We start from the raw sequence: 25,062 nt of genomic DNA on the forward strand, positions 1-25,062 counted from the left end.
ATTCGCCTTTTTCGGAACGACCTCGACAATCGGAATTCGGTTTTATTTCTCGTGTTTTCGAACTGCTTCCGCATTTTTATGATTCCTTCCAGGAATTTACGAAATGAAAGTAGGAGGGGAGGGGGTGAATGAGCTGGAATTTTCAGCTCGTTTTATGCCTACCGCACAATGGCATCATTTTTCAGACAGACGACTGTTAGTTTTATTGTTCGTAATTTAATCACACCACAAATGTAAAATATTCTAATAAACATTATTCTTGCTGAAAATGTTTAGTATTTTAAATAATTATTATTACTAAAAGAATTTTCATAATGGCTTTTCAATAGATAATTTTTTTCTAATATTCTCAACTTAAAATTAAATTATTTGCGAGAGAAAACACCTCAACTAGAGTTGCGCCATTTCATAAAAATTAGATCATCTAAGTAATTAAGGAATGATAAAATAAATGCTCGAAACTAAAAGAAGAAAATAAATGTTAGTATAAGGTTGATTTTAAGAGGAATTATTTTTTCTGGAGCATAACTATTAATATGATTATTTATCGCTATTGCATCCAATGTGTAGTGAGCAAAATAAATAATAATAATAATGCGGTCAGTTGCAATATAGGAATTATGGCCCTGGTCCAAACAGTTTGGACAGGAAAGAGGTCGAAAATTTAGGCCCCTAATGTTAATTTTACTGTTTGCGTATTTCACCATATCTCAACTTTTTAAGCGAATCGAAATTTTTTGCACAAAATTTTAAATTTGTTCATCCAAAGATAAAACGAATAAAAAAAATAATTTGTTACAATCATTTATTATCATTAATAATTTTATTTAATAATAGTCGAAAATTTTTGAATTATAGACATACAAATTTTTCATTTATCAAATAATTTTTCTACTTGGCAATATACAAGATTTCAACGAAATTGGTTGAATAGTTCTTGTGAAATAATATTTGAAATGTGCTACTTTAAATCAAAAGCTATTCTACCAATTGTGTTTACTTTTTTTAATTATTACCCCTGGATTCAGAATAAAAAATTAAATTAACATGGAAAATTTAAAAAAAGAGGAAAGCATTAACTTCAAAGTATTAACTTAAAAGGAAAGCAAAAAAAAATAAAAAAAAAAAANAAAAAAAAAAAAAAAAAAAAAAAAAAAAAGCTTTTACTGAGGCTTTATACGTAAACGTGCTGAATACTACGTAAAAATGCAAAATCTCTCTAATATTACACGTTAGGTACTTATCAACTCTGAAAAATGATTGTTCTATATTAGCATGTAAGCTGTGACTCGAAAATGTCAACATTGAGCTCTGAAAATAATTGAACTTAATCATTAAAGGAAACGCTTCAAAACTCTATGTAGATTATTATAGCCATAAAAATGTCAACTTATTTGAACGGTGTTTCTATGTGAATGGATTAATGTAGAAAAGCAACAAAAAGATAATTTGACTTTTTTTTTCGCCGTGTTTACTGAAAAGAAGTAAAATTAATGCAGATACTGGTATTATATTTCATTAAAAAAATAAGAAAAAAATAGCACGACGATCAAATGGTGAATTTCCGTTAGAAATTCAATAAGCTGGGTGGCATTGCGGAACGAAAAGCATATATGAAAGAACAATTTCCGCAGTAAAAAACAAACAAAATACAATAGAAATGGAAACCACAATGTAAAAAAAAAGGGTAATAAATATATTTATTTTTAACTGGATTTTTTCTCCCCTTTACCCAGCTGCTGAAAAAAAATTTCAATGAAAGGTTATATATATTTTTTGTAAGCATAAAATCTTCATTGTTTTGTAGAATTACCCGAACTCTGCATTACAACTAAGAAAAGAATTTTAAAAAAAATTTATGCAACCGTTTGAAACTATAAAAAACAATTTGAAGCAATATTTATTTGAAAGGAATGGTTAATCTAACAGGTAGATAAGACTTTCAAATACATATTTTTTTAAGTAAATAATAATAATTCATTTTAGACATTTCATGAAATAACACTTATGTATTCCAGTTATATTCAGAGTATAAATAACAAAAATAAATAACTAAAATATTTAATGTGTGCTCCCATTCGATGTTTGCATGGAAATGTTAAATTCAATTTTTAGACTTTTAAGAAAGAAAAAATTAAAAATAATTATGGAGAATGTCTCCTGAAATAAAATTAAAAACCAACTCTATCTTGCTATGGGCTAAGGAGATTTATTAAATCTAGGTTTATAGGAAAAACAAAGTTATTAAATTACAAAATTTTTGTCAGGATAGTTTGACATATGCTTCTGAAGCTTGGACAAAGATACGACTAGAGGAAAATTGTATCGCAATATTTAAGAGAAAAATTTTGCGGAGTATACTTGGTGGTGCAAATGAAAACAATAACTGGAGAAGGAGATTTAACTTTGAATTGTTCAAGATTTATAAACAACCTGATATTATTAAATGCATAAAAATAAATAGAATGAATTGGATGGCCCGCGTGATTCGCATGAGTGATAACAATAGAATAAAAATGATATTGCTTCTTCGACCCACTGGAACAAGAAAGCAGGGAAACCCGAGGTTGAGATGGGCTGATTCAAATTAGTCTGACTTTCTTACAATTAGTGAAAAGATTTGGAGATCAAAGATAATTCGGAAGTCGTTATGGTGAAATCTTCAGAGGAAGGCATTGGCCCACATTGGGCTGTCTGGCCAACTATGATGACGAATAGTAGAGGGGTCCGATTATTTCGTCCTTTTGATACTTCTTATTCACTTATTCGCTTATTTCAATGCGTTAGAAACTATTCTTTTAAAAAAGTCGTAAAAGAAATTAAAGGTCACCATAAAAAATTTTTTTTTTTAATTATTCTACTATATTTCACTAATGTTACGTTATTAAAATATAAAAATTAAACAATATAAAATTTAAAGTCAAAATGTGCAGTAGTTTGCTTTCAGGAAAAAAATTCGTTAAAGAGCAAAACGGAAAATCTACAGGTTCAAATTGACTTATTTTCTTAAGGGTGCTGAAGAAAAATAATATTTAAAGGATCGAGCAAAAAGTTTTGCCTCCGGCACAGCAGAACCTAGCGAAAGTTCTGCCCATCCGTAATACACATAGTTTTGATAACAGATGAAAATTGAAATTATGAGTAGTTATTAGAAAAAGTTTTGTTAATATTTAGAAACATGCAAACTTAATTTTCAGTTTTTGAGATAATAACAAGTCGTATACCTCTTACGCGTTTAAGTTATAAGACTTATTCTGATTCTTACACCACATAGAGTTATGCATTTTTGTAGAAGTATTCAATACCGAATTTTATCTTCAGAATATTAACTTTCCACATAATTTCGAAAGTTTCTAGATCGCTTCCAAATAAATGGCATTCCAATAAATGCCCACCTTTACATTTTTCACTTTTGGCATTACATGATGGGATGATAGCAAACGATTCTTTGATGGCTACTGCGCCTGCGCGAGTCCTGTTCTTTTATACATTCTAGAAATCAAACTCCATCTCCATTGGAACTTTTATGGAGCAGGAGTCCTCGATTCTTATCGAAAGTTCGAATAAATATATCTGGAAAAAGGAAATAAAATTTCCTAAATGTCCTAAGCGGTCGAAGTTTTGAAAAGAACGTTGCTTTGTAGTGCGTTTTAGAATTTCCCTCCTTTTTGCTTAAAACTTGATCGATATTTTTCCTGTTTCTGGGAAAAGACTAAAATAAAATAAATAAAATTTATTTTAGTTTTTACCCCCTTTCATATTTTCGATGCTATTTTTCTTTTTTTCTCATTCGATGTGGAAATTTATGAAAAACGTATTGCAGAACGTATGCATATAGATATATATTTACACAAAATCGTTTGCATTTTTTTCCTAGAAAAGAACTTGAAAAGTCATGTATGCTTTTTTATGCTCGTACTGCTAAAAAGTTTCTTTTTTAAACACTAGATAGTATCTTTCCACGTTACTTTATTCATTTTTATTTATCTAGCTCATTTTTATTATTTTTTTTAACATATATTTTAATCGCAAACTTAGTTTTGTTACTTTGCTGAAGTAAAATAAATTCAAAAAAATCTACCTCGGGCGTCTTACGACATTTCAGCGCATGCTCAGTTGGTGGACACTGATACTTTTCGATCACTTTTATTAACTTCAATATAAATCTAGTTTTTTTTATGCCAATTTATGTTTTTAAGAATACATGGCTCACTACAGTGCTATTACGTATAGTTGGATCGCTTTAAAGAGTACAATCAGGATTCATTTTCCCAATAAACGAATCCTGAATTTCCAATAAAGAATTCTGAAACAATTCTTGAAATATCATAATTGAGCTTCTTAAATTTTTCAACTCGTGATCACTTTTAATTCTACAAATTTAAATTTGTGTTTTTTTTTATGCATTAATTTTAAATTCTCCTTTTATGGACTAAATTTACATTCGTGACATCCTCTCGTGCAGCAGCATTCTTTTGTGCAAAATTGGTCGAATAGTTCCTGAAAAACCGATTTTCAGAAATATGACGTTTTCAAAATTTGATTTCTCAGAAACTATTAAACCAATTTAGCTCAAATTTTTCATTTTGCCTCTTAGAATTGCGTTCTTTAAAAATAAGTAAAAAATTGTATATAATCAGAGTCAAAAGTTTTTGGACTATTATTAATCAAAATAATAGAAAATAATAAATATTTATTAAAAGTTATAATTTGCATGGAATTATCTTTGGAAAAACAAATTTTACAATTGTATACAAAGCTTTTTCAATTCGCTGAAGAAGGTCTTGAAATATGGTTAAATACGCAAAAAGTAAAATTAACATTAAGGGGTCTTAACTTTGGACCGCTCTCTGGATCAAACTATTGGGACCATATTTCCCAGATTGCGGTCAGAAATCTAAATCCCTTGAAGAAAAGGTATGTTTAAACAGAGAAAGTACGTTTTTTTGTCGGATTTCGTAACTTATATTCGTATCGCTGCACTAATTTTATTAGCATATTTGAATTCACCCTTTTTTACCTTTAAGATTGAGTCCTCGAACGTCAAGACCCGATCATTAGATCAAAAGTTATTCAGGGTGGTTCGTTTTTTATTTAGCTCACTCTACATGATGTGCTGAAAATAATATAAAAATTCATTTCAAATAGAGCTAGCCCGAGAATTATCACTGTTAAACTTGTGGTAAAAAAAAGAAAAGAGGGAAAAAAAAAACTTGTGCCAATTTTTTGAGGGAAAAAAAGCACAGATGAATAAAATGCTTTTGCGAACTGGCGAGTAAGCATCCTAGTATAATACTGATAATACTTAGTATACTGATATATACTTACAATACTGATAATACTTAGTATAATACTGACCGATAATTTTAAAATAACTGTCTTGGATTTTAGTGTCTCACAAAAAGTCTATGACTCATTGCTATACATCCCCATGAACTATATATCACGATTAGTTTTTTCTAAACTTTCTTAGGTTTTAAGGTGCAAAATTCAATTAGAATTTTAATTTTTGAATGAAGAAAAATAAAAAAATGAAGAGGTCTTTTCATGCTTTTTGCCCTACTTTTTATTCTTCGCATTATTTTTTATTTATATTTTTCAGTTATTTATTTATTTATTTTATTTTATTTATTTATTTATTATTTTTCAAAAATATTCATTTTAATCGATAGGGATTTAATTACAGATTGATCATAAAATATAAAGGTATAGTCACTACTGCTTCATTTCTAGAAATAAATTTACGAACCAACTTCTGATTCATTTCAAATAAGATTATTCGAATACGGAACTGTTTTAAATTTAATGTTTATTCAGTAAATATTGGCTGGAAAAGGTTGATGGAACTATTTTATGGCTGCTTATTTCTGCTCCACTCAGAACTCATTAAACGTACCAACGGAAAAATTGATTTGCAATTCCGGCCAGATGATACAGTTAACAACTGAGCTTCTAATCGATTTAGTAGTCGAAAGGTATATCATACAATGTACGTATGGCATTCGCTTGAAGCGGCATGAAGACAGTTCATTTCGGTTAAAATATAGACTTTTTATACATTATTGAGCAGTATATTGCTTAATTTATTAGAGCACAAATTAAATCAGAAAATATCTACTACAATCTAATGAACTCAAGAGACCAGCTGTTACTTTCCCGTTCAACAACATCAACATCGCTTTAACTGCGTTGGCGAGGTGAAAAATTTTTTTAAAACTTCATAAAAATAAACTTCACCTCGCCAAAGAATTTCACCTCAAGAATAACACTTTATCTATAAAGCAGTAAACACTAAGTTGCAAAACGTTCAGCATAACTAGAAAAAAAAATATTTTCCCTTCCGTACAATTTGTTTACATAGAGATTTTTTCCATCGTTTATAAAACGCATTTGGTTGTCCTCGCCTATATATAGCTCAGTGCTGGCGTTGTTTCAATGTCCCCGCTGATGATAATAGGCAAAAAATAGGGTGCAAAACTAGATGGAAAAAAATGCCACTGTCTGGAAATTTCTCAAAAGACGTTAAAAAAAAAATCCGTCTGCGTTATTTTGTTTAGTCAGTCCGGGTTAAGAAGGCTTACGTCTTGGGAATTAAGGCCAATAACACCTAACACTGTTCCAATTGTGGATTTCGCAAGATCGCGACATTTTCGCTCCTTCTTGCGCGATTTATCTTTGAAACATATTTTTATTTTACAGTAAACGAAAACAAGGACATTACCCGGTCTTGGGATCTATTATTTTGGATTTTGTTTCCTTTGGACTTGTCTCCACACCAACATTACAGCAAATTACATGCAAATCAAGAGATAAAGAATGCTCTGCACGCGCTGTGTGTTATTTCAAGTAACCATTTTTTTAAAAAATAAAACAGCTAAAGAAACAAGCAAATCAGAATCACGGGAAGTGATCGATACTTGCAAGTGGTGTGGGTATCTCGATCCTGATTGGCTGTTGAAAGTAGCATTTGTTTGCGTTAGCAACTGTTTTTTCCATTTTATTTCGAGTTAGCTACGCCCGTCAAGTATCAATTCTCTTAAGTGACAATTATATATTGTTACACAAAGATTCTTTCTCAAAGATTTCAATTCTTTCACTATATATTTACACATAGACATAACACAAAGACAAGCATGAAGTCATGTGGAACATAAACAAACTAATTATACATCGAAGTTGCCCGCTACACAAAATAAAAATATATCACGGTTGCAATAAAATACATAAACAAATTATAAATCTAAGTGAAGTAAAATAAGTAGACGAGAAAGAATTATATTTCAACTCATTGGATGTGAGATATCGTTCTTTATTTAATTAACTTATAGTTAATTAACATTCTAACTTATGTAGAGAAACTTAGCTCAACTTTAATACGCCATTTTGCTGATAAAGATTAACTAGCGCTGACGTCATAGGTCACATGTGTGGGTAGGGGAAGTCTTCTTCTTGAAGTGCAAGTACACAATTGTCCCACTGTTTTTTTTCTTTTTCAAATGCTCTATCTCTTTAATTATTAGTCAACTTGTGTTTTTCATACTAAAATCAATTCAATAAAAGAACTTCGGAAAGCAGATTTAAACCATAGATACAATTTAAAGAGGACAAAGCAAAAACAAAATTAATTGCCATTACCCGATACTGTGGAATGGGATGATGTCCTTGTTTTAGTTTGCCATATATATTTGGAAAATAAAAATTATGATTCAATGATAAATATCGCGATCTTGTGATACATACGAACAGAACTGTGTTTGGTGTTACATTTGGGAAATAAAAAACTATGTTTTAAAGATAATTTTCACAAGAAGGAGCAAAATGTTGCTATCTTGCAAAATATGCTATTCGAACTGTGTTTGGTGTTACATTTTGGAAATAAAATATTATGTTTCAAAGGAACAAAATGTTGATGTCTTGTAAAATATGCTATTAGAACTGCGTTTGGTGTTACATTTGGGAAATAAAAAATTATGTTTCAACGATAATTTTCACAAGAAGGAGCAAAATGTTGATATCTTGCAAAATATGCTATTAGAACTGTGTTTGGTGTTACACTTGGGAAATAAAAAATTATGTTTCAAAGGAACAAAATGTTGATGTCTTGTAAAATATGTTATTAGAACTGCGTTTGGTGTAACATTTGGGAAATAAAAAATTGTGTTTTAAAGATAATTTTCACAAGAAGGAGCAAAATGTTGATATCTTGTAAAATATGCTATTAGAACTGTGTTGGGTGTTACATTTGGGAAATAAAAAATTATGTTTCAAAGGAACAAAATGTTGATGTCTTGTAAAATATGCTATTAGAACTGCGTTTGGTGTTACATTTGGGAAATAAAAAATTATGTTTCAACGATAATTTTCGCAAGAAGGAACAAAATGCCGCGATCTTGCAAAATATGCAATTGTGCTTGGTGTTATTGACCTTCACTCCCATTTTGTTTTTGTCTGTTATGCTTCCATAGTCCAATAAAACAAAACGCTGGTCTAACTAAATTGGTCGTCTTTTAACTAAACTGATCTCATTAAACCGAATCAATGTATTGAATCAGTTAAATGAATTAATCAATTTGTATTGAAGCAATGAATCTGTATTGAAGCGATCTTTATTGACTTAATTTTAACTCTAGGTGAGAAAAGGTAAAAAATACTGACTGACATATAAATGGAGCATTTGTGGCAACAGTTTGAGAAAGACAGTGGAAGCCTTATCACGTGATTTGGTTAGCCAAAAATTGGTTATTGGAAATAACGAACAGCCAGTCATTCGATATCTGGCGAATTACATGTAATTTGCTTTAATGTTGGTGGTGTGGTGACAGAATAACGAAAAACAAAATTCAAAACAATAGTTGCTGCCATTGGACAGAAAATAACGACGAAAATTGCTGTTATTGATCGAAAAATATCTAAGAATAGTTGCTGTTAAGCCTGTTAGACTAAAAAATTGGAAACGGTTTTGGCTTCTGTTCAAGATACAAAAATAAATCAGACTTGGAAAAATGTTATTGGCATTGATCAGAACGCAGTGGTAAAACCAACGTGGAACAGTTACTGTTACTGATCAAAAAGTAATAAGAAATAGTTGTTATTGATCAGGAAATGAGAATGAAACTAGCTTGGCTGTTACTGATTAGAAAATATAGAGGAATTCACTCAGTTTCTGTGATCAATCCTGAAATAAAAATTGAAACTAAAACTAGCTGTTATTCTTCAAAAAAATGTGAAAAAATAGTTGCTGTTTTTCATCAGGAAATAAAATGAAAGACACTGCTGCTTTTGTTCAGCATAGTAGATGCTCTGACTTAAACAAGTGCTGTTAGTGATCAAAGTAAAATGATGTAACATAACTCTTAAGGTTTAAAAGTTTAAATATTGAAAAATGCAAGTTAAGAATTAAAAACAAATAATATTGTTAAGATTAAAAAGTGATAGGTAAGCATAAACGATTTATAAAATTAATGATTAATACTCAAAACTGGCGAGACAATTGAATTTTTACACACATAAAAAATATAAACAAGTTGTGGAATAACAGTATTGGGAAGATGAGATGATTGAGTGCTGTATTACATGTTCGTGATGCACATCATAGTGTAGTTGTCACTGCCAAAGTAGTGAATAGGTGAGTAGACTTTATTATCACTACACAATATGATCACTATTGTTCTTAAGAACCTGCTCACACTTTTCTGTATTCACACTGCTGGGAACTGGTAGAGTTTCTTAAAGAGGAGATTATCACTCGGGACTGGTAATTCAAAAACATTCCGGATCTGTTCATGAAACCATCCCATGGCATAAACCAGTTATGGAGGTGTAATGCTTGTGTGATACCTTTAAATTTTACACACTCGTTGAGAATATTTCACTGTCCGAGCTGCAATCACACTGAATAAGGCACGACCCTTTCTCATTAATATCAACAGCTGTATACTAGTGAGTTGATGCGTTGAGGCAGACTTCTCCAGGAGTAGATTCATAGTGGTTCTTAAAGTGCTAGCGTGGTTAGTTAGTCAGTATGATTGTTGAGATATGTAGAAACATTGTTGCTGTGTGTTCCTGAATATAAACACAAATATGGATTCTTCATCCAAGCTTAAACACACTGTGAATTAATCACGTTGTGTGTTAAAATCATCAAGGGATAACTAATGTCCCTTATGAGGGGTGAGTAGTCATTTTTTTAAATAGTTAGCACAGATAATAATCAATCTCACAAGAATGTGGCACTTTAAAATTTTTATATGCATTTTTTCCTTATCACTTATATTAGTTGTTTTTGTTTTATTCCCTTATTTCTAAATTTATGACCCAATGGACCCATTGGGTTATTCGGCGTACAACAATGCTGAACCACCACTATTCGGCCTATTTAAACGCAATTTATGAAATATTTTATAACCTTGCCATATTCATTTAATAATTAATTTGTTTCAATTTCTCATACATTCTTGTGGGGTTTGCCTTGCCACATGCACAACTTGTTTATATTTTTTTAAGATTTTATGTGTGTAAAAATTCAATTGTCTCGTCAGTTTTGAGTATTAATCATTAATTTTATAAATCGTTTATGCTTACCTATCCCTTTTTAATCTTAACAATATTATTTGTTTTTAATTCCTAACTTGCACTTTTCAATATTTAAACTTTTAAACCTTAAGAATAACCGAAATAAAAATTACCGTTATCAATCAGAACTGAGGTTACTGCAACTAGTCAGGAAAGTATGAAAAAATAGTCGTTGTTATTAATATGAAAATAGCAATGAAACTAACTTGGAATAGTTGCTGTTACTCGTCAGGAATCGCTGATATCATTATTAATTTAAAACTTAGGAAGAACAGTTTTTTGAAAATAATCACTATTCACTGAATAATAAAAACCATTGCTATTATTGGTCAGAAAATAACGTGGAACTGAAGTTGTTATTGTAATAACTAGCATACTTTTATTTTTATTCTTTTCCACATGTTTTTGTTAATTTTTTAAATGAAAAAAAATATGTGTTTCAACGTCAAATCGCGAGAGTAATTCCTTATGATTATTAAATTTGATTAAAAGCAACGTTTAAAAATCTCAAATGGCAAAATTTTTGCTAAAATTTATTTGCGTTTCAGTGTCTTTCATTGGTGCGCCGTCATCCGTAGGATAAATGGAAGGAGTTTTGAAACAGCATTTTTATTTTATAATAGGCAGGGATGGTAAACTGTTTTACCTAACCTACCATTTATCCTACAGATGAAGGTGTAGGGATGTAGTAACACCGAAACGCGCATATGCTTTAATAAAAATTTTACCATTTGTGAATTTTAAACGTTGTTTTCAATGAAAATTAACTTTATATGTTTCGTTATTTACAATACATTTTGCTTTTTAAGGAAATTGAGATATTAGGCTGTTATTCGAAGGCTCCGTCGTAACATGAAATTATGCTTTTTTGGGAATAATAGGTTATTTTTATAACTATGAGTTTATAACTGTTACTCATGACTGTTAGAGCCTACTCATGTCAAGTTTAGCCTATCTAAGGCCAGCGCTTATTGTCAACGCTTATTTTGAAAATGGCGCAAAACGTCAGTCAATATGGAGAAAAGCTTCAGATACGTGAAAATGAAAAGTGTTTGTGGGCTATTTTTTTAATTATTTAAAATCTTACTCCAATGCTGCATAACTTAGGCTCATAAAATTTTGCAAAAATCGAGAATGAGGTAGTGATTTCAATTATTTTCATCTAGGCAAAAAAATTTCTCCAAATTGGAGAAAGTTTAATAATTTTCAAAATATTTAAGTTATTTGTCTCTTCTAAAGCCCAGATAATTTTTCACGGGGAATTATATAAATACTAGAATTATTGTAATCTTGTAAAGTATGGAAATTAAATGGAGTCAGATAATAAATAAGCTGAGTACGACTGAATGAAGCAATATTCAGGGAGACACTACCGACAATGTCCGTGCAAAGACGCCAAAAGCATCCGTACGATTACCCAATTCAAAAAATTTGGCGAGTGTAGTTTTTGGTGGATTTATAGTTCGGTCAATCGCTGTCTCGTTCGTGAAATATACGCTCTGACCGTTTTTAAGATGGACGACTAAATGAATAACGGTTGGATCCCGTTCATTAATTGGGAAACCTAAGATACGCCAAACAGTTTCATTGGAGCTGATGTACCGGCCTATTTGGTACACCGTTTTTTCGTCGTTGTTATTCACTGGAAGAGCAGTCACATTGGTATTTTCAACTCGAAATACTGCTATATCATTGCCTTTATTCACATACTTGCAAATATATTTGATACTCTTCTTTAAAGGGCATGCATAAGTATTAGAGTTTAATGTGACTTGTTGCAACGTGCGTGAATATTATTTTTGATTTATTATGTTTCTATGTCTAGTTTGGATCCGAATACGATTAAATAAAGATATATTTAAAATATACGTTAAAACTGTCCAAAAAATGAAAAAAAAAATTAGATACAAATCATTCTCGAATCCTTCTGAAGGTACACAGAAAATTTCATTTAAATCGGTCCATCCGTTTAGGAGGAGTTCAGTGACATACACACGAACAGACGAAATATATATATAAAGATATAGTTTAAAATAATCGCATTGCTGCAAATGTAAAGAACTTAAACTATGGCTTTTTAATTTTCCTTGGAGACAAAACTTTGAAAAACAGCGGTGTTAAAATTAAGTGTAAAATTAAGGTGTAAAAATTAAGTGCTTCCTCTAAATAATGACAGTCTGTTTAATTGCATAGATTATTTTTCAATAGCATTTGTTGATGCTGCTAAAATATGTAACATAAAAAATATTCTTGAAAATAATGTTAACATCGATGTTATTGTGTATTGGCGATAAATCTCTTGCAACGACGAACATTGCAAAATAATTAAGTTTAGAACTAACATTTGTTATCATTTTATAAATAATTAAATTTCAAAATCTGCAACAAGATAATTACACAAACTACACTGATGAGAAAAAAAGGTTATTAAGAAAAACGCGAATAATGAATGAATATGATCCTAAACTATGGCTTAATGCATAAAATCCGGAGCATTAAGTAAAAGGTTGAGCAACTAATCAAATTTTTATGGTAGTTAAGGGGGTGAAGATGAATATACGCAGATTCGAACCCACGCACACTCAGACTAATTATTACTCTTCCAAAAGCGCGGAATTAAATAAACACTTCCTCTTGCCCAGGAAATTTTAAAAGCTATAAACGCGCCTATCGAGAAATTTTTGATCAAAAAGTAATTTCCCTTTTCCTGCGTTTCCCGTTTAGGAGCAGCCGGAAACTTAATCCAGGGATTATGGCAAAAACAAGGGGAGAAAGGCCATTAAAGCGATACCCCTGTCCCCCTTTCATAAACATTAAGAGGTATAAATACCTATACACAGAAATAACTATGTATATAAAAGTCGTTTGAATCTAATTAGGAGTAGCTTGTAAAACTGAGATTTAATTACTTTTTTGGGATTTGGGAAATGGGACGTAGTTTTCTGGAATCTGAGATCGTAAAGGCTATTTAAGAGTTCGTTGGAACACCCCCCTGTCTCACTTTGTTCGGGAAGTGTCGATTTTAGGAATCGAGGGATTTGGTAGAAAGCAGGCATATTTCTTTTAAAATTTTTGATGTTATATTTTATTAATTTATAAACTTTATTTTTGCCCTTTCACAAAATTTATAAAGTAATTATTGCAAAAACCATGTTTAAAGAGGGGGAGAGGGGCAATTGTCCCGTTGGCCAGATTGAAATTTCTTACTAGAAGTGAAATGATTTTCAATTTATTTTTCTCATATATATATATATATATATATTTTCAAAGCTAACTCGCGTAGTCAAGGATTATACACAGAAAATATGATAAAATTTGGTCTATTGTCACGGAAGCTACCTTTTGGTGATAATATCGGTTTTGGCGAAAATAGACATGATAATCCCAGGATACTCAGAGAAGAGAAAGTATTAAAAATTAGTTTTAAATTACAACGGCAGNTGTGTGTGTGTATATATATATATATATATATATATATTTAAGAGATATTTTTTAAGCACCGAAGCCTTTAAAAATCGAAAAGTTGAGTTACAAGCTCTCAGCTAATAGAACCTTTAAAAGCGACAAGCTTCCAAAACACAAAAACCCGTGCAATTCATACTGTAAAAAGCAAATGGGTTGAAAAAGTTGAGAATGTTTTCTTTAAAACACATTTAAAAATTACTCGTTGTAAAATAAATAAAAATTAAAAAATACAAGAGAATGTCTGAAAGATAAAGTAAAAGCACTGCTCTTCGCTCTATAAAACCCCCATTTAAGTTAAATACCAAAACATGTTTTATCTTATTCCTTCGTTGCTAAGGCAACTAAGTCATTTAGTATGTTATCTAGCTTAATTGATTATTAGTTAGTCTTTCGGTGGGTAAATTAGAGAGATACATTTATTCCGTCACAGTAAGTTTAGGTAAGAAGCAAACCTGTGTATAGTTTGTCTAAATTAAGAACTCCCCTAACATGTCTAAATTTGTCTAAATTAAGAACCCTTAACATGGACCAGTGGTCCATGTTAACGAGGTATGACTATTTCAAGTAGGGGTGTAGGGTCACTGTTTAGGACAGGTTTTGGCTCGGGTCGGTGAGAAGAAGGTAATCTTTTTATCTGGTGTATTGTATTAGCCCTAGAGTGAAGAGAAGCAACCCTCCTTGAAATGCGCTATTCTTGTTTCCATAGCAGCAGACGGCGTCAGTCTTTGAGGAGGGGAGAGTTCTTACTATAGACAAACTATACAAACGGCTACAATCAAGTTGAGCCTTGGCTCAGAGCGTAACAGAGAAGCAAAACCGTTCACCACATGCACTAACCCATTTTTCTTCAACACAACTGTTTCATAGTTTTATTCATATATCACATTTTATTTTATAACCGTCGTTGAACAGCCGACCCAATTTCATGGGTTTACGACTACTTACGTTCAACTCCGTAGCCTTTTAATTTTGAACCAATCCAGAAGACAAGGTAACTCCTGGATCTGTACCCCCAGAGGTATTGATTTGTTGTGGGAACATGGAGGACTTTGAGACTCGACAGATTTAACGTGCATCAGCCACCATTTACTACACGGGGAGTCTTCGGCCGGCGAGGATCGAACTCACGACATCTTGGATATGGGCCCAGCGCCCTACCGACCAGGCTATCCCGGCCCTATATCATATTTTAAAGATCAACCTACATATATATTTTAAATTTTTAAGAACCAAAAGAAAATAACAGTACAATTTCGAATAAAAAAAATTTCGTACCTCGCTTAACTAACAAATAGATATGTTCAACAAATGAATAAATTAAAATGCATAAAATATCACTTTTAAGTAAATAATATGTTCTTTTTTCAAATTTATTTCTGTTTCTAACAGTTATCCATAGCAAGTTAAGTTAAATTTTGCCTATTTTTAGCCATTATTCCCGATGTAAATACGAAAATGACGATGTGAATATAGAGATGAGTTCGGGCTCGCTTTTGAAAGTTATTTATTTAAAAAGCCGAGCAAATTCAGGCTGCCTCGCATTTTATACAGGGATTTTGAGAGAGAATTGGTTGCATGATTTTTCTGTAAACGTCATCGAAAAGGGAAAATTTAACCATCTCAATTCCTTTTAACAGTTGGCGTCTTTTATAGACTCCAGGGAATTTTTAGGTTTTTCTTAATGAGTATATTTAATGAGTTAAAACCATTAACTTCAGAAAATAATTTTTTTATTAGAATACTAACTTTTTATAGGTCTTTGTGAAAGAGCACTTTCTATGCCTTCAAATTAATATGCGAAATATATTTTTAGCTATGAATTAAAATAAAAAGACTCGCACGCGACATTCTACTATATTACTTCGATATATTTGAAAAGTTACTCCAACGTTTCATTACATGGGCTCATAAAAATTTGCACATTTATTGATTTTGTGTTGAGAATTAATTATTTATTTTGATAATTTCCATCGGGATGGTAGTGGCAAATGTTCCGTTCGTGTAATGTTCGATTCGAATAAAAATTCTGAGTTGAAAACAAAAAGAGAAATTTATTGGATATTTAACATAATTGAAGGTGAGAGATGTTTCGCTATTGAAGAATGATTGAATCATTTCACATTCACAGCGCATGCGTTGCAATAGCAGGACAAGTGGCGCCGCTCCAGGTAAAATCTTACAAAATTGGCAATTTTTTAAGTTTTTTTTTTTTTAAAAAGATAAGTTTATTCTAAAGTTTTTCAAAGTTATTATTTAAGTTTATTCTAAAAACTATATAATTTTTTAAGATAATATGGTTTACATAGATTAAAATTATAACTTTGTCGTAAGGCACTTAAACTATGGCCTTTTTAGTTTCCTTGGCGAAAGACCTTCGAAAATGCTCTTGCCAAATTTCTTAAAAAAAACTTTACTAATTTTTTCAAATATTAAAATTGTTCTTCCGTTCTAAAACTGAGATATTTTTTTATTACAAGATAGAACTTAGTTTGAAATTATTAATTTGCTTCAAGTTTAAGGCACTTAACTAGTGCATTCCTTATTTTTCCAGGCAAACAATTTTCGACAAATATTTTAAAAATAATAAATACATAATAAATATTCTCAAATAATTTTAAATTAAAAAAAAAATAGTTACCTTATGTCAATGTTTTACTTCGATTTCAGTCACCTGTAATAGATAGGAAAAGTCATTTTAGTGTTTTAATATGAGTGGTATAAAAAAAAATTTTTTTTATTGCATTCACAAGAAGAAAAAAAAAGTTAGGTAAATTCGAAAAAGGAAAATGTGAGTAAACTTTTAATTTTTAATACATTACAGTCTATTGGCAGCAAGAACATAAATAGAACTAAACAGTAAATAGTTTTGTGGTTCATTTACGTACAATTGTAAAAATACAATACAGCCCCTAACAGTTAAAAACTTCTATCCTAAACATAAAAAAGAAGAAAAATATAGCTCTTCAAAGTTAAGTGATCGTTATAAATTTTACTTTCGATTTAAAAAAGTAACAGTATCATAATTTTAGAATTCGAAATATTTTTGTTTCTAAAAAGAAATGTTTATCCTATTTCAAAGTTGTTTCGTGTTACCAAAGCCAAAAGGAAATGATTGTGGGATGGAAGGGGAAGTACTTAAAAAAAAAAAGAGAAAAGGAATTTTATTTCCCTTTGTCGCGGGGGAATACAAGATCCCATTTACGATGCCAAAAGATGTTATCTTTAGCGAGAATCTGTCATTCAGATATTTAGCGACTTTTTCCCTCAAAATAAAGAGAAGAAAAAAAAAATTCTAACGATACTGATGAAAGGAATTCGTTATTCCCTTTTGTCTAAAAATTCTTTTGAAACTACCATTTTTTTGAAATAAAAGAAATCCCAGTTTGAATATCACCTCTTCATATGAAAAGAAATTTAAGAAATTCTTAAAATAAAATAAAAACTAACAATGTTTTAAAAATTAAATGAAAATTTTGTAATTTTTTGTTTGTTTCATTTTTACGTTGAGTTTTAAATCAGACTAGCTAGTAAACCTAATTGGTAGTTAATTGTGATTTATTTAAGTCATGACTTATTTTGGTATTAACACACGATGAAGACCAAGGTGACTAAAAATCTTGATCAACTTAAGATTCTTACACTATGAGATCTATTGTACAAATATATATATATATATACATTATAATGTGTCGACACATTACAAAGAGTAATATTTTTTTCTTAGGATAATTATTTTTTATTCAGAAATATAGCATTTATCGTAAAGTATGTGCCCTAATGAAGACCTTTACGTTTTCCCATTAAAAGTTTTTCTATTTTATTTCATTTTATTCCTTCGTCTTTGTTTATATATATTATATATATGTATATATTATGTGTATAAGTTATAGTTTATAAAACAACCTACATTCTTACAAATAATACTGTTATTTATTTAAATAAACTTTTTTTCGTTTTGTTTTTAAGAACCTTCCATGATTTTTATTGTTATCCAAGGACATAAGAAATTTTTTATTTAGATCTATTTTTAATAGTTTTAATAGCAATAGTAATAGTCAAGTAATTTTTTCTTTAGAAGATTTCTTTGAGGAAAGCTCACAATTAGTTGGAATCTCCTAATCGATTGATGAATTGTACATAAATGATGATAATTATGTCGCAATTGTCCGCCGCTTATATGTCCGTTATTCGGTGTTTGAATAATTGCAAAACTGTTCCACTACTAATCAGTGGTAAATAATGAATACGTAAATTTGTGATTACCCGTGGAACAACATGCTTCTCTCATTACCATCATGATGTAAATTCCCATATTATCTACTTGAATTTCATATAATGGGGTAGTCTATAAACGGTTAATTTAATAACTAAGTTAATGTATCAGCAACGCCATTTACTCTTTGAACAACATTCTGTGAAGCAATTATGTTTAATGAACGAAATTATAATTTTATACGGACTTTGTATTTGAAACTTTTAATATATAGGTTAAGCCAAAAATTAACATTAGTATAGTTAAAACGATGAAATTTAAACTTAAATAAGCTAAATAAAATCGTGTGTTTTGTTTTGCGTTGAACTTGAAGAATTTAATAAAACACTTTAGCTGAATAAGTAAAAACTTTTGATAAGAAGTTTAACTCAAACAGTGCTTGCATTGTGATACCATTGCTTTATTTGTGCTTGAAATGCTTGATTCATTATTTCCATAAGTGTAATTAAAATGATAAACTATATAAATTCACAAATTTTGGTTCAAACTGAACTTGAAACGTTTACTAAAGCACTTTAGATGAATAAGACACTTATGGAAAAAAATTAGCATAAAAGATTTAATGTTTTAAGTACTATTGCTTTACGTATATTTGAAATGTTTAATGCATTATTTACATATGTGCAATTAAAATAATGGATCTTAATCTTAAATGAGCAAAATAAAATCATGAGTTTTGGTTAACCTTGGAAGCAAAATTTTTCAGTAGTTTAAAGGATGCTGTTGCTTTACGTCTATTTGAAACTTCTTAAGCATAATCTACTTAAATGTAATTAATGTAATAAAAATGAGAGAAGCAATTCATTAGTCTTGGTTTAATTTGAGCTAAAAGTAAAAACTTTTAACGAAAATTAAAATAGAACACTTCAGTCACTTAAATAGTATTGTTTTATCTGTATTTGAAATGTTTGATACATTATTTACATAAGTATAATTAAAACAGTAAAACTTNATATATAAATGTTTAATGAAACCTCGATAGTTTCATTAACACCTCAGTTGTTTTCATATAAGATTAAGAAAAGCAGATTAACTTATCAGAGAAAGATTAACTAGACTCAGTAACATAATAATATGCAAGATTTACCTAAGTCCAGTAATTTTACTGGTGACTTTAGAATGAAACTTATTAATTAGTTTAACTTTTATTACTATTTACTTGACGTTATTTACATTATAGATGAGCAACTACGAACAAAATAAACATGTGAATTCAGATAATTTCTTAACTACTAATTCCTTGAAGTCAACCTTTGTTGATTTTCGTATATGCTTACCGTGCTTAAGGATAAAATAGAAAAAACTATTAAAGAATGTACAAAAAAAGTCTCAATAATAAATTTTGGTTAAACAGAGCTGAAGGCTAGAAGGCATCACTGATGTAATCTTTTCAATAGTTGAAAAAGATAATTGGATACCTACAATAGACGTCATCGTGAGTGTTGATCCTAATTGGCTATTAAAACGTAGCATTTATTTATGTTACCAATTGTTCTTTCCACTCTTTCGAGTAAGTTCGTTAAACATGAAGTCGATACGTGATCCCTTGATAGATATAAAATCATGCGAAAATCTCGCAAGCAATGGATTCTTATAAATTAATGAAATATGCAACTAATACTTAGCAAAACAAAGGGCAAAAGCTATTAATTTTCCTTCATTAACGAAAAGCCGACGATAAAAGAAAACCTAACAGCTGTAACGTTAAGTACTAGCTGGCGCTGTGGTCATAGATCAGGTGATAGTGTATCAGCGGTCTTCCTCTTCTCCAGTTGAGAGAGCTAAAAACTAAAACTTCCCCTTACATCCACTTTCAAAATTTCAAAATTACCGCAAACGGTACAGGAGTTATTAAGTAAGAAAACAGACACAGTCACTCAATTTTTTCCTTTTATTGTAATAGATTTTATTATTATAGATTTATAGTGCATAATTTAAAATTAAAACAATAACTCATTGTGTTTGTATAGTTTCAGAAAAGCAACAAAAAGCGGTTATGTTTTTCTTCATTTCAAAGCATCCTGACTCCTACAAATATTGTTTGTTTATTAGTGCGTGATTGGGAATAGCTTTAAGATTACGATTACACCATATCTTGGCTCTCAAAAATCCAAATTTGTCTAAAATTAGATAAATTTAATCGAACAGAGAGAGATACTCCGTTGTATTTTGATTTAATTTACCCTTTGCACTAATTAATTAGCATATCTAAAGAAAGCACTTCGCAACCATGAAGAAAGTACCTAAGTTTACGCAGACACATTTCTTAGTTAACGCCATTTTTCGAAGCTCTGTCGCCAAGGAAAATAAAAAAAGTCATAGTTTAAGTGCCTTACACTTAAAACAATGTGATGATTTTAAGCTAAACATATAATTTTGCCGTGAAGAATTATCTGAGCTTTAGAGTAGACAAATAACTCTAACATCTAATATGCAATATTTTAAAAGTTATTAAACTTTTTTAAAAATTGCCAATTTAGCGACATTTTTCCCACTTGATGAAAATAATCAAAATCACTGCCGTATTCTCTGTTTTTGCAAATTTAATGCGACATTGGAATAAGCTTTTAAATATTAAAAAATTAGACCACAAATGCTTTTCGTTTTCACGTAACTGTGGCTTTTCTCCACATTGACGTTTTGCGCCATTCTCAAAATAAGCGTAGACAGCGCTATCTTTAGATAGGCTAAACTTGACCTAACAGTCATGAGTAACAGTTGTAAACTCACAGCAGTTATAAAAATAGCATATTATTCGCAAAAAAGCATCATTTCATAGGACGACGGAGACAGCCTTGACATGTTTCGCTCACATTTCTGCAACTGATTGCGTGAATGAAACATCTTTGCGTACAGTTGTAATACTTGCTCTCCTACAAGCACAAAATAAAAATAGTTTAGCTTAAAACTCATTTAGTTCTCCTCTTCAATCAATATTTCTTCCCTCATATCTTTCTAAGAACCACCGGACGAATTTCGTATAAAATAAACATTCATATTTCTCTTTTTTGCTGTTTTGGAGGAGTTTTCATTAAGTGCTTTCAAGTTTTATTGCCCTAAAAAAAATCAAGATATTGCAGCGTTTAAAGAGTTAACAAAAGAAAAAAAAATTCCCACACTATCAATTGTGGGTTCTCATCTCATCACAAAATTACACGCATTTGGCTCCTTTTCTTTGAAAATAAGATGATGGCAGCTATTTGGCATTCGGGGCACGTATTTCGGAAATCGCCAAAATTATCATGGGTTCCAACTTATGATAAAAAATAAAAATGTTACTTTCAAAACGGTTATACATGGATTCAACTCACAATTCTGGCTTTGTGCCTTTTCCTATTATTTCCTACATAATGTTCTCTGATTCCTTTTTATTAAAAATTTGATAAATTCTTATTTAAAAAAAAATGCATGCTTTAGCGTAAATTATATTTGAAAATATCTATATAATTAACTAATTCTCGAATTAATTACGGAATGATAAACTTTTTTATTTCATCGGATTCCCTGTACATTTTCTACACACCAAACATCGGTACTTATTTTGAAGGCCGTAAAAACTATTTTTGACGCAATGGATGCTTAATTTGACGTGATATTGAATATTAATGATGGTGTTATTCTAAATACCGCGAAAATGAGAAGTTATTATACCAATATAGAGGCTATACTCCGGATATACCTTAGTATCACCATACTACACATTCATAGCTCTTAATACACAACCTTTGTTTCTTTTTTTATTATTTGCATTACATTGGGGTGCGGCTTCGTACTATAAGGTTTACCACAATATTATTTAGAAGTTCAACTCACCCCCCCCCTCAAAAAAAAAAGATTAACTATACATGTAGTATTATTTAAAATGCGATATTCAGAATTTACTATATTTTCCCTTTGTTTAATAGAAAACTTCCAATAGATTTTATTATTTTTTGTTGAGTTTCTATGATTTTTTTTCAATCTTTTAGAGATGTTACTATATGAATGACCGAAATTGGTAGTTGTTGACTTCTGCTGGTGAATGTTGTCAACCACATAGTCGCTTTGGTAAAGGTCCGAAATATACACCACTGCCCGAAATGCCCTGCATAAATGTTTTTTTAAGATTCAGTGCCACTGCCCGGTATGCCTGAAACTGATGTTTTTTTTAAGGTACATGCCACTACCGCAAGAACAGGTGGTCGGTTAGAGTTTTCTTTCGTGTCTTCTAACGAAATTGCACCAAATTTGGTCCGGATCGGTTCAAAATTGCGGATTTGAAAACATGCATACAAAACATCCTGTTTAATTTATTTGGATAATTATAGTTGACATACGCAAGGGTGATTATTATAGTAAACGTTGTAAACAATCTTTTTTATAGTAAACGTGAAAATCGAGTGATTATTATAGCAAACGTTGTAAACAAATATTTACTAACACAAAAAAAAATATTGATTAATCATGTATATTTTTAGAACAAACGTAATAAACAACTTATAAGAGTAAAATACTATTACTAATTTAACCCTTCCAGAGGTGGTGGGCACTTATTTTTTACCATCCCCCACTCATTTTTGACAATACCACTTTTTATTTTGAAAAATGCAAACATAAAGCGAATCGTTTCATAGTAGATAATGACTACAATTCCCTTGTCGCTTCGTGATTAAATTTCTTGATTAAAATTTTCTGCCCCGCAGTGGGTTAAGTTGGAAATATAGTATTTTTTTTCCCTTCAAAAATAATGAACTACAAACTTTGCAGTGTTGTCCAATGAAACAGAATAAGTTTCATCGACCCCCGTCTTTTATCAAAAATTTATCATTTTAATAGATTTCCTGGAATGAACCTTTATTCAATTGTCTGCAATTATCGACGTCGCCAAGCTAAATTCGTCTCGGCGTCTATTTGGTGATAGTTTTTCACATCATTAGATTATTTTCGAGTAAACGGCCGCTGATAAAAGATAAGGAGAGGATATACCATCAATGAATGAACTCCGAATTAAATGAGTGACACAAAACGGAAGAGTTCATTTTTCCGAACTTTTTTTTTTCTTCTTCTGGACACAGGATGTTGTCTGCCTTATCGTCTCTATGCGGAAACGTCTTGAAGTTTGTTTACGTTCATAGAGCTTGTTTACAATTTTTCACTCCCTAAATAAATATGAATGACGAAGAATTTCACAGAACAATCAATTAAGATATAACTGGTTCATTCATATCCTGAACAGTGTAAAAGTGAAATACGAGTTGGAATTCTAGAACACAAAATGCCAATTTCTGAAACGATGCCAGGATTTCTAAAATATTTCTAACGCATTATTCTAAAAATGCCAAATTTTTACTACAGGTTGATCCCTAAAGTAAGGTTACCTCTCTTAGAGGAATAAGCAAATTCACGTGTTTCCTATAATATTTACATCATTTTAAAGTTTGATTATATGGAAACTGCTCTAATTAATCGCTACTGCGGGTCATGCATTTTTGTAAACATCATGATAGATTTTGTATGACCATGTCACAACAGCTCCTCGAAATGTCATTGAGAAAGTAAAGAACATCATTGCTTTATTTTTCCCTAATCGCTATTTGGCTAAATGGTTTTTCAATATAAGGCAAAAGTTAGAGCTCTAAACTGCGTGTGTTGAAATTGTTGCTTGAGTGTGACGGTTCATATGTTGGTGAACTTAATGATTGTATGAGATGTAGAAAAAATATAAATAAATAAATGAATAAAACGCTCAGGTCCTGCGAAACTTTGATCTGGAGAAAAAGCATCAAGACCAAATAAAGTATACTCCACGACCACGCTCACCCACACGTCACCCTCTACCCTTGCTTTCAATAGAACACCGTCACACCCAACCTACAGTCCGGACTTTGCATCAGTGCCTACTGCGTGTTCCAAAATAGGAAAGAGCATCACCACGAGCATTCATCACCGCTAAATACGAAAGAGCATTTGGCCAGAATGAGATATAGTTCCGAAGACGAGGTGAAAAATGAGGTTCATCGTTTTTTAAGAAACAGGCTGATATGATATGTGTACACAAAATGTATCATCGCTTCAACAAAACTTCGTCTACCAAATAGGCGATTATGAAGGGAAAAAAGGATAAAATTCCATCTTCCTAAATTCCGTAAATAATATAGATAACGAGCAAGTTTTTGCATTTTCAACAAAACAAGAGGTCTTTTTTCAAAATTAACTTTTTTAAATTAATTTCACATTTGATTTTTAAAACAAAAATAACAATAATAACGAGAAAAATAAAATTAAATAAAAAAGCTTACTATCAAAATAAACGAAAAATAAATATAAACAAAAATTTATATTATCAAAATTTACAAAAAATATTTATTTACTCTACAAGGCCTCTAAATTCAGGACAGTAATTTCACGCAACTAATATTATTGAGATATCAGATAATTATCTTCGCTTCATGACTCTGATTATTGCGATTTTCTCTTCATTGTTATTCAAAACAAAATTAAGGGACCCCAACAGTTGCGGCTCAAATTTAAAACGCAGTGCCTGTGGAAGCGAACCTTGTAAGTTTCTCAGAAAATAACTGTACAACATATTTAGATAATATTTCTCGGTGATTTTACTAATTAACTGTCACTTATCCGTTATAGTTAGGGGCCATTCCAATAGTACTTACGTAAGCACCAAACGTGGAAAACAATTTTGGAGAGTCAATAATGCTTACAGAGATAAAAATCACACTATTAATTAAAAAACGAAAGAAAAAATCGTAACAAAA

At 30.5% G+C, this 25,062-nt stretch overlaps 1 long non-coding RNA gene across 1 annotated transcript in view; it reads right to left on the reverse strand.

The window, feature by feature from the left end:
• Positions 1 to 25,062, reverse strand: part of LOC122271986 (uncharacterized) — a 118,771-nt gene that overhangs the window by 62,668 nt on the left and 31,041 nt on the right. The window contains exon 2 of the long non-coding RNA XR_006226714.2: positions 16,676 to 16,708. This is a non-coding gene — a long non-coding RNA (uncharacterized lncRNA). The remainder of the gene's footprint in view (positions 1 to 16,675; positions 16,709 to 25,062) is intronic.

This window comes from Parasteatoda tepidariorum, chromosome 3 (assembly GCF_043381705.1).
Source record: "Parasteatoda tepidariorum isolate YZ-2023 chromosome 3, CAS_Ptep_4.0, whole genome shotgun sequence".
Taxonomy (NCBI): Eukaryota; Metazoa; Arthropoda; class Arachnida; order Araneae; family Theridiidae; genus Parasteatoda; species Parasteatoda tepidariorum.